This window comes from Peromyscus maniculatus, chromosome 4 (genome assembly GCF_049852395.1).
Source record: "Peromyscus maniculatus bairdii isolate BWxNUB_F1_BW_parent chromosome 4, HU_Pman_BW_mat_3.1, whole genome shotgun sequence".
In the NCBI taxonomy this organism is placed as follows: Eukaryota; Metazoa; Chordata; class Mammalia; order Rodentia; family Cricetidae; genus Peromyscus; species Peromyscus maniculatus.
Genome location: NC_134855.1, coordinates 76,674,005 through 76,689,915, shown reverse-complemented (window position 1 = coordinate 76,689,915; position 15,911 = coordinate 76,674,005). Strand labels below are relative to the sequence as shown.

The following is a 15,911-nucleotide window of genomic DNA, read 5'->3' as shown; positions in this document are numbered from 1 at the left end:
GCTCAAACTGCTGTGGTTATCAGACCCTCCCATAATATCACCACCACCTGGGAATAATTGTTTGGTACATGAACATAAGAATGAACATGTTCATTCAAAATATTCAGAATATGTTCAAACTATTAAATCCATATATACTCTTAAAAATTAAATTAGTAGTTTAGAGACATGTTTTCATTTCTAAGTTCATTTTGCATTATTCACATGTCCAAGAGATGGACACATCTAAGCCTGATAATATATGAATAAATATAATATAATACATGCCAACAGTAGATTACTATTTAGCCTCAAAAGAAGGGGACTGGGTTATTTTTAAGAGCATAAATTAATTTTCTAGGAACTGAGTAATGTTTATTGAGGCTGATATTGAAAGGAAAATGTTTATAATCTCAGTTATAGGCAGAATGTTAAGCAGTTAAATAGAGCTGCCCCTCAATATTCAAGAGTAATTTTTCTCTATATATGCCATTGTTACCCAAATCCACAGTTATTTAAGTGCCATATATAAAATGGTATAGTGCTTTCATATAGCCTTCACATAACATTCCGTGTACTTTAAAATTATTTCTAGCTTAATTACAATTGCTTGTACAACATAAATGCTGTCTAAAAGTTGTTGCACTTCATGTTGAAGAGATGGTTCAGCCAGTGGGAATGTTTGCTGCTCTGGCAAGGCAACAGAGTTGTTAGCAGCAACTACCACTACATCACATAGTTCACAAACACTTAAACTGCAGGTCCAGGGGATCAGACTCTGACTTCTGTTCTCTGTGAGTACTCATATGCATGTACACACACACACACACACACACACACACACACACACACACACACGGGGGGGGATAAAATACATAGTTTAAAAATTAATACATGTATTATTTACAAAATTCAAAATTCTAGCTCTGAAATGCAATGTTATGTGTATGTTCTTTACAGTCATTTTATTTAAATTATTTAAGATCTGCAGCTATTTGAAAACAAATTTAGACTTGTAAATACAGGGAGATAATTGTGTGTAGAAGCTGGGTATAGAATATAGTTACTAGACATATGTATAGAGATAGAAAGGGATGCTGGGAAATGAATATAAAGTTGTAGTCATAAATATCAACTAAAATTTCCATATTTAACATAGGCAAGACAACAACAGTTAACTATTCTGTATTGGGCATGAAAATCTAAAAAATACAGGTGGCATTATCACATACATATAAAATATGTAGCTATGCAAAGTGAAATATTTGTTTCCTTCCATCAGTATTCTTGTCATTTTACATGCACATACATATATAAACATCATATTGCATATTAGAAATATATGAAATTTTATGATAAGGATAGTTTAAAAGCAAGTAAAGTGTTCCACTGAGAAGAATGGGTTAGCAAATAGACTTTCTTGCAAGATAGACTGATGAAATAGTGGCACAAAAGTTATGGGTGTATTCAACCCTTTTTTAATTGAATTTAAAAGATGTCATGGAATTCATACATAAAATGGCTAAAGTGATCAGGATATTGGGATTAGATCATCTATGGCCCTAAGAAAAAGCTACTACTATTATTCTATTAAAGAAACAAGGCAATAAAATGACTCCTAATAGTATATTACTATAACCAAAGAGCAGAAAATTGCTCAACCCACATCAGAGATGTTTCTTCTTGCAGTATATGCTAATCAATAAAGAGATCAACAACTGGACAATGGGCAGAGAGTGAGATACTTTCAAATCTCAGTCCTAAATGTAATGTTCTTATCAAATCCCTCAATTAGAGCTCATGGATCTATGTAGAATTGGTGGTAGAAAGATTGTAACAGCCAGAGGTTGTAGACGACTCCATGAAAACAGAATCATCGAGACCTAACAGGACTGATATACATATGCACTCACAGAGACTGTGACATCATTCACAAGACCTACACAAGTTCAAACCACACAATATTTTAGCACTGAAATGGGGGAAGTGATCTCAAATACCACCCCTAACCAAGAAGTTATTTGTGATTGAAAGCTCCTGGGAAACTGAATATCAGTTTTTTTCAGTGAAGTGACACTGGGGACATCAAATACACACCAGGGCAGAGCCTGTAGCCAGGAGTAGTTGGCAAACAACAAATGGATTCCCCCTTTGTGTGTGTGTGTGTGTGTGTGTGTGTGTGTGTGTACTTTATGTTTTGTTTTCTTTTTTGTATTTTTAATTTTCTTGTTTTGAAATCTGTCAGTTTTCATTTTTGGTTTTGGGTGCTGTGTTCACTGTTTTTTTTTGTGAGAGAGAAAAAGAAAGAGAAAGATCATAAAGTTGGGTGCATTGTGAGTTGGGAGCATCTTGGAGGAGTTGATGGGGAAAGAATAAGATCAAAATACACTGTTTGAAGAAACAATTTTCTTTTTATTGAACATAATTTCATACAATATAATCTAAATACAGTTCCCCCTCCCTCTAATCCTGAAAAAATAATTTTTATATGTAGAAGCTTATGATTTTGTTTCTATTTAAAAGGCAGAAAATATTTGTATTTTGAGAATTAGATTAATTATTTGAAAGACAACAAGAGACAGGAGATTATTAGAAGCAAATCAAACAAAATTATTATGTTCACAGGATTATAACTTAAAAAGAAGAAGTAAGTAAAATAAGACCCAAGGAAATATGGAAACTTATGTTCTTCTAGTCATAGGAGAGAACAGAGTTAATATTGTAATTTAAGGGCAGAGGAGTGATTTAGGCGAGAAATAAATTGACTACAAGAATAGCCAATGGCATAAGGCAAAAGTTCTTGAGGAGTCCCACCAATTTCTAGGCCCTTTCTTGTGATCTGATATCCTCCCAAAGGAGATGGGATTTCTGAGGACAGACTTCTTGACATTTAGATTCCATTTGTAGATTTCATCTTTTAGCAGATTAGGGGAGTTGAGCATAAAATCCCAACTACAAAAGTCTCCCCTAACAGCTTGAAATATTGAGCATAGAATAGTGGTATACTTTGAGGTGATACTTTTTGAAATTTTGTTAAAAATAAAACCAATTGGCTAGCAAAGAAATCAATGAGTATAAACACAGTGTGGATACCACAGAATGAGGATCCCCAGGAATTTGTTACCTAGAGACAAATGACCTGCAGCAGCTGGGAACACACACTCTTAGGTCCTGCTCTCCAAACACTGAGCTGCTATCTATATCCTATCAGAATCCTTAGGTGTCTCCTACATGACTCTAACATGCATTTTTTTCATTGCTGTCGTCTCTGTGTTGTGGATGGGATGTCACTAGCTGTTTTAAGTTCACACTGCCTTGGTCTGTCTTACAATGATGGCCTGCGACTTGAATTATGAGTGAAAAAACTCCTCTTTAAAAAAAAAAATCCTCAGCCGGGCGGTGGTGGCGCACGCCTTTAATCCCAGCACTCGGGAGGCAGAGGCAGGCGGATCTCTGTGAGTTCGAGGCCAGCCTGGGCTACCAAGTGAGTCCCAGGAAAGGCGCAAAGCTACACAGAGAAACCCTGTCTCGAAAAACCAAAAAAAAAAAAAAAAAAAAAAAAAAAAAAAAAAAAAAAAAAAATCCTCAAGTGACTGGATGTTTATAAGGTTTGAGAAGTGCTGTTTCAGAAACATTGAACTTCAGTAATTATGTTTTAATACAGTCCTCCAAATTAAATTTACATATAAATAAGTAGTATTAATTTAAGTGTAAAGATAAGGAAATCCAGCTCAGAAAATTTAAATATCCTTTTCCAAGTCTTACATTAAATAAGTCTGGGTGTAGTTTGGGAAATAATGCAAGGTTTATGTAAACCCATTTTGTCTGAACCTAAACCTCTGCAAAAACCTGCCCATTTTCTGATCCAGAAACTGCTGGGAGGTCAGCAAATTGTTCTCAGAACTTTGAGTGCTTTAAAATTTTGAATCTGGTGGTTCTACAACATATCTGAAAAAAACATGAAATTTATGTTTCTTTTATTAGCCAAAACTTTGGTAACAGTGAATACTACTAAAACTAATGTTTTCTATAGAATTCATAACACTTATGCTTTATGAATCTTATTGTATAGGTGTAAAGAGGGTTTGATGATTTCATTGGTTTGGTACACTAAAAAAGAACAATGGAAGAGATTTCCTGAAACACCATAGTAAGATGTGTGTTAGAAGAAATAAGAATTCCAATAGACCAATTAAATAAGATAATGAGTAAAAGTATGAAAGGATCAACATTGGGTAAAAATATCCTGTATTTATATATGAAGAACATCAAAAATGGTCTTAAACCAGACTGTTTTAGGGCTGTCAGAAACATGATAGACTCTTTAAAAAGGAACAAAATAATATATTTTTTCGTGAATTACTTAGGCAAGAAAAATCTATTTGCATGCCTCTGTGCCTGGCTGTTATGGCAGAAAGGCAAATGCATGCTGTGCAGGTGCCAGTCAACACAAAAGCCATTTATGAATGCAGGAGCTACACAGACAAACGAAATGTCAATGGATTGACGAAGATTTGAGCAGAAGGATTAAGGAAAAAGGTGAAGTTTGAATGTAAAAATACTTTAATTTTCAAGACATTCTGGGGCAATTTACTAGAGTAACAAAATAACTCTACAAAATAAGTTGCTTATTTCCTTTAGCTATAAATTAGTTCTCACAAAAAATGCTCTAGATCTAGCTGTAAAAATTGTTCGTAAATAATGAGATGGGACACATCAGTACAGAGTCAATTTTCATCTTCCTATGGCAGAGAAAAAAAAGGGGGGGGGATGAATCTTCCCTTTTGGTCATTTGTCTTTGAAACTGTTTGTTTACAAAACTGAGCCAAAAAAAAGAATGGTTTCATTTAAAATGTTATATATAAATAACAGGTTTTCATCTCCTTATTTTCTGATGATAAATGACAGTTTTCCTCCTGATAAGCTGTCTTTATCAGCGACTTCTGCTCCAAAATTATTTATAAGCATTGACTGAAGTTTTTAAGGCACGTCTATGAGAAGCTATCTTGAGTGTCATTAATGATACATGATTGCCACACAAATGCTGGAAGGGAACTGTTTTGATTACATAGTTAGGGTGCAAATTGCAGTGATAAGCACAAGTAAGAATCAATAGCTTTTATTTTAGAGAAGTGTTTGGTGATAAACGCAGGACGTGGCATCAAATTGGCTTTCTGCACTTTTCTCTCATTACCCAGACACACAGTGAGGCTGGGACATGACTGAAGGTGAGGAAGAATTAGGTTGAACATTTATTGAGAGAAGTTTTGTGTGACTATTTCCTTGTCTGTCGGGACAGAGAGAGAAATAGTGTCCATCTTAATCTTAGGAAATTAAAAATATGTTATGTGTAATACTGAAAAGAAGAGAGTAATAAAAAAAATGGCCCAGAAAAATCTTGAAGAGTTTGGAAATTCTTCAAGAAATGTTTCACTAAATTTTGTTTTATTCCAAATTAAACTACCAATAAAGTTGTAAGTTTGCACAGGCCCTTTTTGTGCATGCTGAACTCAGGTATTATTAGCTGAGCAAAGGTGAGTGTTTGTGCATGCAAACATTTGCATGCAAGCGTGTTGAATTTTAGAAAATCCTAAAGACAGAGAACCGTTTGAGAATGAACTGTGTATCTACTGACAGAAGCGCTGAAATGTGAATGTCTTTTGTGTGGGCGCCATGGGCCCTGGCCCCCGACTGGGAGTGGCTGCAGCCTTGCTTGCTTGACCTTGATCAGATGTCCTCCCTATTCAGATTCCCTGCCGGTATCCACCCTTCTGAATGCTTTAGGGAAGTTCCTTGTTTGTGTATCCTGCATTTTGGGCGTTAACAACTTAGATGCAAGAATGTAGAACATTGGGTCTGGAATGTAGACCATTGGTAGCGAACTTCTGCCCTCGGGGGTTCCTCCATTTGTGTTGTAAGCCTGTATGTATTTAAGGTTTCTTCCCTCTTTCAATAAACGGCATTCCACATCCAATCATACGAATGACTCGCTGTCTCTTGTCTCTATTTTTTAATCCGCAGCCCTTCGCTCAGACATGGTAAATGGGTGTCGGTAATGCTGGCGTTACCGCTACACTTTTGACCGCAATGGACCTCATGAAAGGGGAAAGATGTCAATAATGAAATCGGTACACTTTGCTTCTTCAGTTCTCTTCAGATCTTGAGGCTGTGAAGTCGCCAGTGCCAAACTTCCTTCTCCAGGCCTCTGAGAATAGAAGAAACTGAAGACTTTCTGCCCACAGCCCAGCAGAAAGATGCCAAGCCTGTCATGATGAAGAAGGACAAGGGTAATGTGAAGGTAAAGGTTTGCTGAAGCTGGTACCTTTCCAGCCTGGTCATCACAGACAAGGAGAAGGCAGAGAGGCTTAAGCACTCCCTGGCCCCTGGTTTGATAGCAAAGGAACTGAAATGAACCAGACCTCTGCATTTTATTATTATTATTATTATTATTATTATTATTATTATTATTATTATTTTACTAAAAACCCTGAAAAGTCAAAAAAAAGAAAGAAAGAAAGGAAGAAAGAAAGAAAGAAAGAAAGAAACAAAGAAAGAAACAAAGAAAGAAACAAAGAAAGAAACAAAGAAAGAAACAAAGAAAGAAAGTAAAATTTTATTTTCTGGTCTATCATTTTTGGCAGCAGGCCTTGAATTTAAACAACTCAATTATACAAATTAAAAGCAGCATGAATAATTATAACAGTAGATTCAAATTATATATTTTCCTAACTGTTTGTTGACTTCCTTTCTTTAATAGCCATTTACATGGAGTTTTCAGTATGCCTGGCAGTTAACTGAGTGTTTTATGAATGTTGGATTAATGGTTAATAATCTTCATAACATGTCAAAATCAAATTCCAAGGGACGTTTCCTGAATATGTCTCTCATTGTAAATTTACTGAACATAAGTCAGTATTACAGATTATGTTGAACAGACATGCATGCAAATGTATGCATTCACACACACTCACCTTTGCTTAGCTAATAATACCTGAATTTAGCATGAACAAAAAGGGCCCTTGCAAGTTCACATCTTTATTGGTAGTTTAATTTGGAATAAAAGATAATTTAGTGAAGCTTTATGAAAGTCTAAGTTATGAAAGTTATTGTATCTTTAATCCAAGCACTAGAAGGAAGGCACAGGCAGGTGGATTTCTGAGTTAGAGGTCAGTTTGGTCTACAGAGAGTTTGAGGATATTCAGGAATACACACAAAGAAATCCTGTCTCAGAAAAAAATACAAACAAAATGAAGTGTAAATTATTACTGAGATTCACATCTGTAAAGACTCAGAAGATGTAAATAGCATTTTTCAAAGATAAAATTATACTGGATGCTCATTAGACTCCTGTAAAGACCTTTCTAAAATGCTAATGGATCTTATACATTGCTGATAGCTGATAAAATGTTAACACATCTATACTTTTCACACCACAATAATCTTCCTTGGGAAGATCTTGTATAAACTTATCAAAGTCTGCATCCATTTGTCAAATTACATAAATTCTGAAAACAGCTTCAATCTAGGAGCTTGGCTGCAAATCCACTTTAAAAAGTGACAGAGAAATGACCTCTTCTCTATTCACAAGGAAGACTCTACATCTAACAGCTCGTTTCTCATAGTTGAACTTATGTTCATTGTCATCTCAAGATGTGTAACAAAGTTTTCAATGCAATTTATACATACAACATTTATATGAATGGATTCCTCCAAAGTTACAATGAAGTAAACATTTTTTTCAATTCATTTAAAAAAAGCATAAGGAATAGTGACACAATAGACTGTATGTGCATGTAGTTCACAAATGGGTTAGATATCATATGCAGCAAATACACATGTATAATTTCATTAAAATCATTTTAAACAATACTCAAATAAGATAACAAACATATATAGCATTGGCTAAGACTTTGTTTTGTCATTTTATAAATTCTTCTTTGTGTTTTCCTAAACATAAGACCTAGAAGAAGTTGCACTTGCCTCGTGTCCTTAGGGAAATGTTTTGGTTACTATTGATCAGAATGTTTGCTGTAGTTGTTGTTGCTATTGCTTTAGAATTTAATATAGATAGATTCATGAAATGGATCTTATTCTCTGGCTTCTTCCCCCTCAGCATAAATTTTATTGCTTGGGATTCATACATATATTTCCATTTACCAGTAGTTCATATGTTCTTGTAACTAATATTATGTACACTAAATTTGGTGACACCAAAATTGTTTATATATTTTCCTTCAGAGTGTTGTGTTATTTAAGTTCATGGTTTTTACACAAAAGGATGCCAGGAAAATTTGTGTGCTAGGATTTAAATGAATACATACATTTATTTTCCTTATACAAATAACTAGCAGTTGTATATCTAGATAATGAATGCAGTATTTATTTGATTTTTTATTTTAAAATTTAAAGAATGTGAACTTTGTTGTTTGTTTTCTTGTTTTTCTGAAGTCGGAGATGCTACAGATTCTGGCATTGCATAGAATTGCTTGTCTTTTATATCTCAGTTAATTTCCAACAGACAATGATAGATTGAAGAATTCAGACTTTATAGTACACCTTCCTGTAGATTTTATTTTTATTGCACTCTGATCTTGATATTGAAATTACTTCTATAGATGTACTACCTTATTCCTCAGTTACAGGGCATTTAGGTTATTTCCATTTCTTGGCTAGTATTTATTAAACTACTCTGAATTTTTATGAACATATGCTTTATGTCTAATATAAGCTAGAAATAACTCTAGGAGATGTATTTAAATTCATAGCAAAAAGTTCTTATATGATTTTTTTAAATTTATTTCTTCTATAACACTAATTATCTTTTATAAAATATTTTTTTAAATAAGAAGTGGTATTGGAATATACTTAATACCCATTATTAATGCAATTGTAAAGTTGGCAAAATCAACATAAACCACATAATTAAATTAATGAAGCAATAGTGTGGCTCATCAGTGAGGAATTGTAACCTATGATCTTCTTTCACAGTTATGATAACTCTCGACAGGGCCACCATTATGCAGATGCATTACTACTCTTTGAGTTCAAGACTATGATGGCTTTGTCACCCCCAGAAGACGACTCCATATTCTATGGTCTTAATTCTTCTGCTCCTTGTTCATAATGTTCACCAAGCCACAAACATTCATAGTCACTAATTTTTAGCACGTTGAACAGCTTATAGGTATCTGAATTCATTGCCTTTGACATTAAAGAGGGGCTCTCTGATTCAGGCTGACAGTAGATTTTTTTTTGTCTATAAAGGTATATACACAAATATTTAGAAGGTAGTTTCATGTTGTGTCAGCTTAGCTAAATAATAGTAGTTAGTTCTTGCCAATTGCTTATGGCTTCTATAGCCATGTGTTTTTGACCTCGTTTACAGTACCAGACTTGTCACTTCTGTGAAGCATGCCTCAAATCCACTTGGAGAGTGATTGGTGACTTCCATAAATAATTTCCATTGTGTATATGTACCACCTTTTTATTATTCAATCATATGTTATGTTAATCCATAAGAATTATTTTGTAAGGAACTGAGAGAAGTTCAAATTTTCCAAGCACAAAGACACGAGAAATGTTTAAAGAAAGGAAACTACTAAGCAGAGCTTTGAATTATACATTGCACAGAGGTATTAAAGTGATGAGAACAGGCCGTGGGAAGCCATGAAGTGCAGCAAGGATACTCAAGAATGGCTCCCAGAGTTCTCTTGCTGGAAGCAAGAAATGCCAGAAGTAGTCCTAGTTCCTGTTTCTTTGTTATATCCTAAATGATCACCTCTGGGACAACTTAACCCACCAGTTCATCCTTCTCCTCATATCTCATATGCCATAAGTCATTTTTAAAAATCCCTAGAATAATTGGTCATTGGTCGCCTGTTTCCTGGGTTCTCTCCTACAATACAAGTCTCTTTATTTTCTCTCTCTTTTTCCAACTTCCTATTCCTCCTAAGGTCCCACCTGAAATCTATGCTAAAATTTCTCTGTAAATTTCACCCTCTGTCATCTATGAATTGTGTTCTTTGACTTATTGAGGTAACTTTAATGTCACCAGTTTGGTAACCTTAGTAGCCTGAATTTTCTAGACCCCTAGTATCTAAATGATAAAAAATTGAGGGACCCACATACGTATAACTGTTTATTATACCTAATGCAAACAAAAAGCATTTAAATACTTTAAACCATACAGTACAATAGGGTTTGTTTCAGGTTTCTGATCTAACAATTAGTTAGGTTTTAGCAACAATCCCATGTATTTTAATATTTAAGCTGCATATTGCCACAATTATTCCAGACAACTATTTCCTAGCAAAAATAAACAAGTAAAATAAATCTCTGGATTTGGCACACAATACTTTGCTTTTATATAGCTTTTATTCTTGTTTGCTTGTATAATCACTTGAGTTTATCTGGATGTGCACATTTGAGATGTAAGAAATATTATATTTTGAGAAGCTAAATTAAGAGAATCCTTTTCTTGGCATTAATTCTTTTCAAGTCTCTAACAAATTTCAACTTCTGAAATTGTATATTCATTATAAGTTGCTTGGAGAAAATCAAAAAGCTTTTTCTTCTACTTGGAATACATTAAAAATAATGTCTTTTCAACCAAAAAGAAAAGCCGTTCATCTTTTTTTGAAACTGTAGTTTCCTATTCTTTTTTTAAGTTAAGTTACAATTCAATAAAATAACAGGAACAGATAATTTATATGCATTTTTTTATGTTTTTCATTTGCCCAAGTTCTAGAATTTTAGGGTAAAAAGTTCCATAAGTTTATTTAATTCAATCCACAGAGGTGCTCAGATCTGGTAAATTACTAGATGACTGTAGCCCACCTGTGGCTAGCCCCATTCTTTAAAAAAGCAAGTACAGTCAGAGCTGGATATAGTGCTGTGTGCCTATAATATCAGTCTCTCAAGAGAATGAGGAAGGAGGATCAATGGAAGCCAGAAATTCCAGGCTAGTCTGGGCAATGTTGCTAATCATTGTCAAAGCAAAAGGAAAAACAACAAACACCCAACACAATCGCAAAGAAACAAGGTACTATTTTCCCTAAAGAGCTACAAACTGTAACTGCCCCCACAAGACAAGTTCCTTTGTTTGTAGCATGTTATGTATTCCCTGAACTTTTCTTAACAATAACACCTGTAAACGGTAGCTGAAGTTTTCCTGTGTCCTGCCTGGCCCCTGGTCAGGACAAAGCTCTTACCTGCTGTTCCCATAGCCGTTCACACCGAAGTAAACACACACAGGCTTATATTAATTACAAACTGCATGGCCATTGTCTCAAGCTTATTACTGACTAGCTCTTACACTTAACCCATACATAATTCCTATTTGTGTTTAGCCATGTGGCTTGGTACCTTTTTTAAGTTCTGCCTTCACATCTTGTTTCCTCTGTGTCTGGCTGTTGACTCCTGACTCAGCCTTCCTCTTTCCAGAATTCTCCTTGTCTGCTTATCCCTATTATACTTCCTGCCTCTCTACTGGCCAATCAGCATTTTATTTATCAACCAATCAGAGCAACAAAATCACAGCATGCAGAACGATATCACCCACCATTTCCCCTTTTCTTTCTATTTAAAAGGAAGGTTTTAACTTTAACAAAGTAAAATTGTACATAACAAAAAGTTATCAAGCAACAATTACAGTTATAATATCTTATCTATTTGCATTTGGCTAAATTAAAGAAAATATTCTATCATCTCTCCTATATTTGTGAGTATAAAGTTTCATATCTACCTTATCTGTTATCATAACCAAGGAAAACCATAATTATATCTATCTATAGATATCTATATCTATCTATATCAACTACATCAAAGACCTCAGATGGATACAATATTACCTAAGTAAACAGGACAAACATTGCAAGCAACTTTCAAAAATCTAGAGTATCAGGGACAGCTGTCTGCCTGTACAGTCATCCAAAGTTCCTCTGTAACGTTGGGGCATCCATCTTTAGCCCACAGGTCTAGAGTCTCTCAGTTGTTTTTTCCTGTGTCCTCAGGAATGTCTGGCAGTTTCTTCTGTGAAGCAGGAACCTGAAGGACCAACTCATCTTGCAAATTTCAGTGGTAACCTTCCTAAGGGTCCTGCATGTCCAGCTTATACAGTATATTAAGCAGTCGATGCAAGGGCACATTTTGTCTCAGTGGCTAACTTTTGCCACAAAGAAAGCAAACTCTATAATGCATTTGTTCAATGCCCATTTTCTTCTTTGAAGTAGATTGGTGTTGCCAGAAGCAGACATGTCTCAATGTCTAGAAAGTCAAAGTTCTTAAAACATTTTAAATGCCATATTCTGTAGGGCTTTCAAGTATTTGAAGATTACCTACCTTTTTGAAATAAATCTCTGTATACCTAGAAAACTTAACATGACTATGAATTTGACTATCATACAAGCATAATTATTAATCTGTATTTCTTAATTATCCCTTACAATTTAAATGAGCTGCACAAACATAATACCTTAAACAAGAGTAGAAATATACATACAGCATAACAAAATTAACTTTAAATTTGTATCAATAAACTAAAATCTATACCAATGTAAAACGTTTTCAATAAGTTGCCATTTAAAAGAGATTCAACAATCCACCCTCTTATCTTATCATATCTGCAGCCTATATTTTCATATCATATCCCCTTTTTTCTTTTAGAAAGATATTGACCACGGCCCATAATAATTTGTAACCAACAACCTAAACAAAGACAAACATCCATAATCCATTTTTTGGGAATGTGGGCAGTTTTCTAGGTTACTTTCTGCTGATAAAGGGTGCTATATTCTTATGGGGATCCTGAGAAAATTAAGAATTATGGTCTTGACTGGAATAGTCTGTGAGGCTGCATTGTCTGGGCCACTTGCCTTGAAACTGTTCTGGATTTTAGATCATCTGGGCCATGGTATCATCAGAGACTTTTGTTGGGGGGATTGACTGGCCAAACCATATTAGCCTGGAAGCAATCCACAGGTTCTTATTTTCTGTAGAAACAAAAATAGAGCCTCCTGCAGCTGAAAGTTTTTCTGTGTCCTGGCCTGCCGGGAATCGGGACTAATCTCTCTCACCTATGTCCCCCAAGTAAACACACAGAGGCTTCTATTAATTAAAACTGCTTGACCATTAGCTTAGGCTTCCAACTAACTAGCTCTTACACTTAAACTTAGCCCATTTTTGTTAATTTATATGTTGCCATATTTTCCATGGCTTTACCTGTGTGCCATAACATGCTGCTCCCTGGATGATGGGCTGGCGTCTCTCTCAGCCTTCTTCTTGTCTCTCTCTTTGAATTTCCTGCCTGCCCCTAAGCTGCCTTGCCATAGGCCAAACAGCTTTATTTATCAACTAATAAGAGCAACACATATTCACAGCTTACAGAAAGACATTTCCCCATTAGCCTCTTTTCCAAAGCATTGTATCCTTAGACATAATTTTGAAATCAAGATATTTTTAAAATATACATATTGATTTAACTCAGCAGCTTTTACAATCAAATGTCTCTGTATAGTTAAAAATCCCAAAGACAACACAATTCAGACTCTCCACGTAATATCCATTTTTATGTGGCTTATTGTTTTTATTACTTTTATTGTTTCTTTGAAAACTTTATTTTTTAAAAGGTTCTATTTTTTTATATAACTGTCTATATTCCTTTTCTTCTCTCTTTCAAACCTATATATATGTTTATACACATTGTAAACCATTTAGAGGTTTATTTTATCTGATTCTGTTTGTTTGTGAATCTATTGCTTTAAACTGCAATATTACTTGGATTAAAATAGCAGCTTTGTCTGCTGGCTCCACCTATCTCGGCCTTCCAACATGGTGGAACTATGTTTAACTGCCAGCTTTTGGGGAACCATGCTCACCACCGGACTCTGGGAGGCAGTGTCTCCATCCAGCAGCATATTGCCCCAAAACTTCTCTCTCTCTCTCTCTCTCTCTCTCTCTCTCTCTCTCTCTCTCTCTCTCTCTCTCTCTCTCTCTCTAGCAAAAGCTAAATCCACCATGCAGCATACTGTGTGGCTTAGAGTTGTCTCTGTGTACTGTGGCAGGAATCCACAATGCTGCTTGGCTACTGGCCAATCAGCATTTTATTTATCAACCAACAAGAGCAACACATTCACAGCATGCAGAGTGACATCATCCATCAGTAAACACTAATAAACTTAGTTGCTTGAGACAGACTGCATTTCCTTGTGGTTCTACCTTGTGAAGTGTGGTCTGCCAGCAACACTTTCGACTCTGAATTCCGAATCCTCTTAAGGAGCTACATTCCTTATTTGTTGGAGTCTAGAGAATGTAGATAAAGCTGGAACATTCTATACAATACAGTTAAACAACAATCTCAGGATGAGATATAGACCAGACAGAAAAAGTCCATATAGCAAATGACCTTGAAGAGCAATCATGGACCTTTGTTCTCCCTAACTTAGTCAAACCCATCCTCCAAAGATCAAACACTCCTGAAAAAGTTATAAGCCCTTTGATTACACAAGAGTCTATGTAACCTCCTACACTAAAGTCCCTTGTGTGATAGTTGAATATATTTTAACAATAAGTGTCAGCATAGCTTCTCAAGTGTTTTAGTAAAAGTGTTTGATGCAGGATATCTCCATTTCTTATATTATGTTGGGACTCAACATGAATACATATGCACACACACACATGCACAACTACACACATGTTAGTGAGCCTTCTTACAGTCATATGCACATCCATGCACACCATACCACATCACACACCCAAAACATACATTAATGTAACATGTTATTTATTGTGTTTTCCATGTTATTAAAAGATGTTGCAAAAACTGTGCATTGTGTAGTATAGCCAGAATCTGCTATAAACTATTTGTTTCATATGCTGAAATTTGATGAAGCAACGATTGACTCCAAAATAGTTTGAGTTGTCCAAAGCCATATGTCTATTTCAGAGATTTTTTTTTTTTAGAATCCAAGGTAACCTACCTTCAAAATTTCATATAATACAGTCTCCTTCAGAAAAAGTAACACTTTTGACCACAAATATGGGAAATCACATAACATATTTCAGGAAGACTAACAATTTTTGAATTATTATGTTAGGCACATCTCCAAGAAATGATATAATAAAAGTAATTTGAGTGATGAGACATACAGATTTAGATAGGTGATAAAAGGCATATGAAAGATGAAAGAGGTGAAATTAGTTTGAAAAATAGCCACAATTAACTTTTATCACCAGCAATAAACTAAGGTACATCCATAAAATGGAATAATATGCAACTATTAAAATGAGTGATGTTGATATCATGTAACTACAAAACACATACCCTAGGAAAGATGATTAAATGAAAATGAAGTATATGTGTTAAGTCCATAATCATTTCCTGGCAATTCTGAAATACACAGAACTGTATATATTTTACCTAGTTATGAACATTTTTGGTAAAAATTATAGATTTGAACTAACATTAATTGATTTATATTCACTGTTCTTTTAATAGCTTCAAGCTTCTCTGTAGATTGCTGATGAAATATTACACAATGGGCAATATCCCAGTTTACGCGATACTTCATCAAGCAGAGTGTTTTACGACTTATCTTTCTAAAACCTTGAGGACCTCAATTTACAACTAGATTTGGACTCAAGGACTTTTGAGAAATATAAGGAATTGTTGAATAATGAGTATAACTCATTAGTAGGAGGATTACTAGCAAAATAGCTTTTAAGTAGAGGATGTTTTTTATTGTCTGATATATAAATACTGCATTAATTATGCAATTGACTTTAAAAGCAACATGATTTCAAAGTCATAAAGAACAAATGATTTTGAATATATGTTTACTTTTAGTTAATTACTAGAGTTGGGAATGATATTTTATACCTTTCACTCATAGCATTATATTTTAAAAGTAGATTTCCATAAGTAACAACATTTTGTC

At 34.6% G+C, this 15,911-nt stretch overlaps 1 pseudogene; it reads left to right on the top strand.

Moving 5' to 3' along the window:
* Positions 1-6,391, top strand: part of LOC102918987 (large ribosomal subunit protein eL38-like) — a 50,017-nt pseudogene extending 43,626 nt beyond the window's left edge.
* The last annotated feature ends 9,520 nt before the right edge of the window (positions 6,392-15,911 follow it).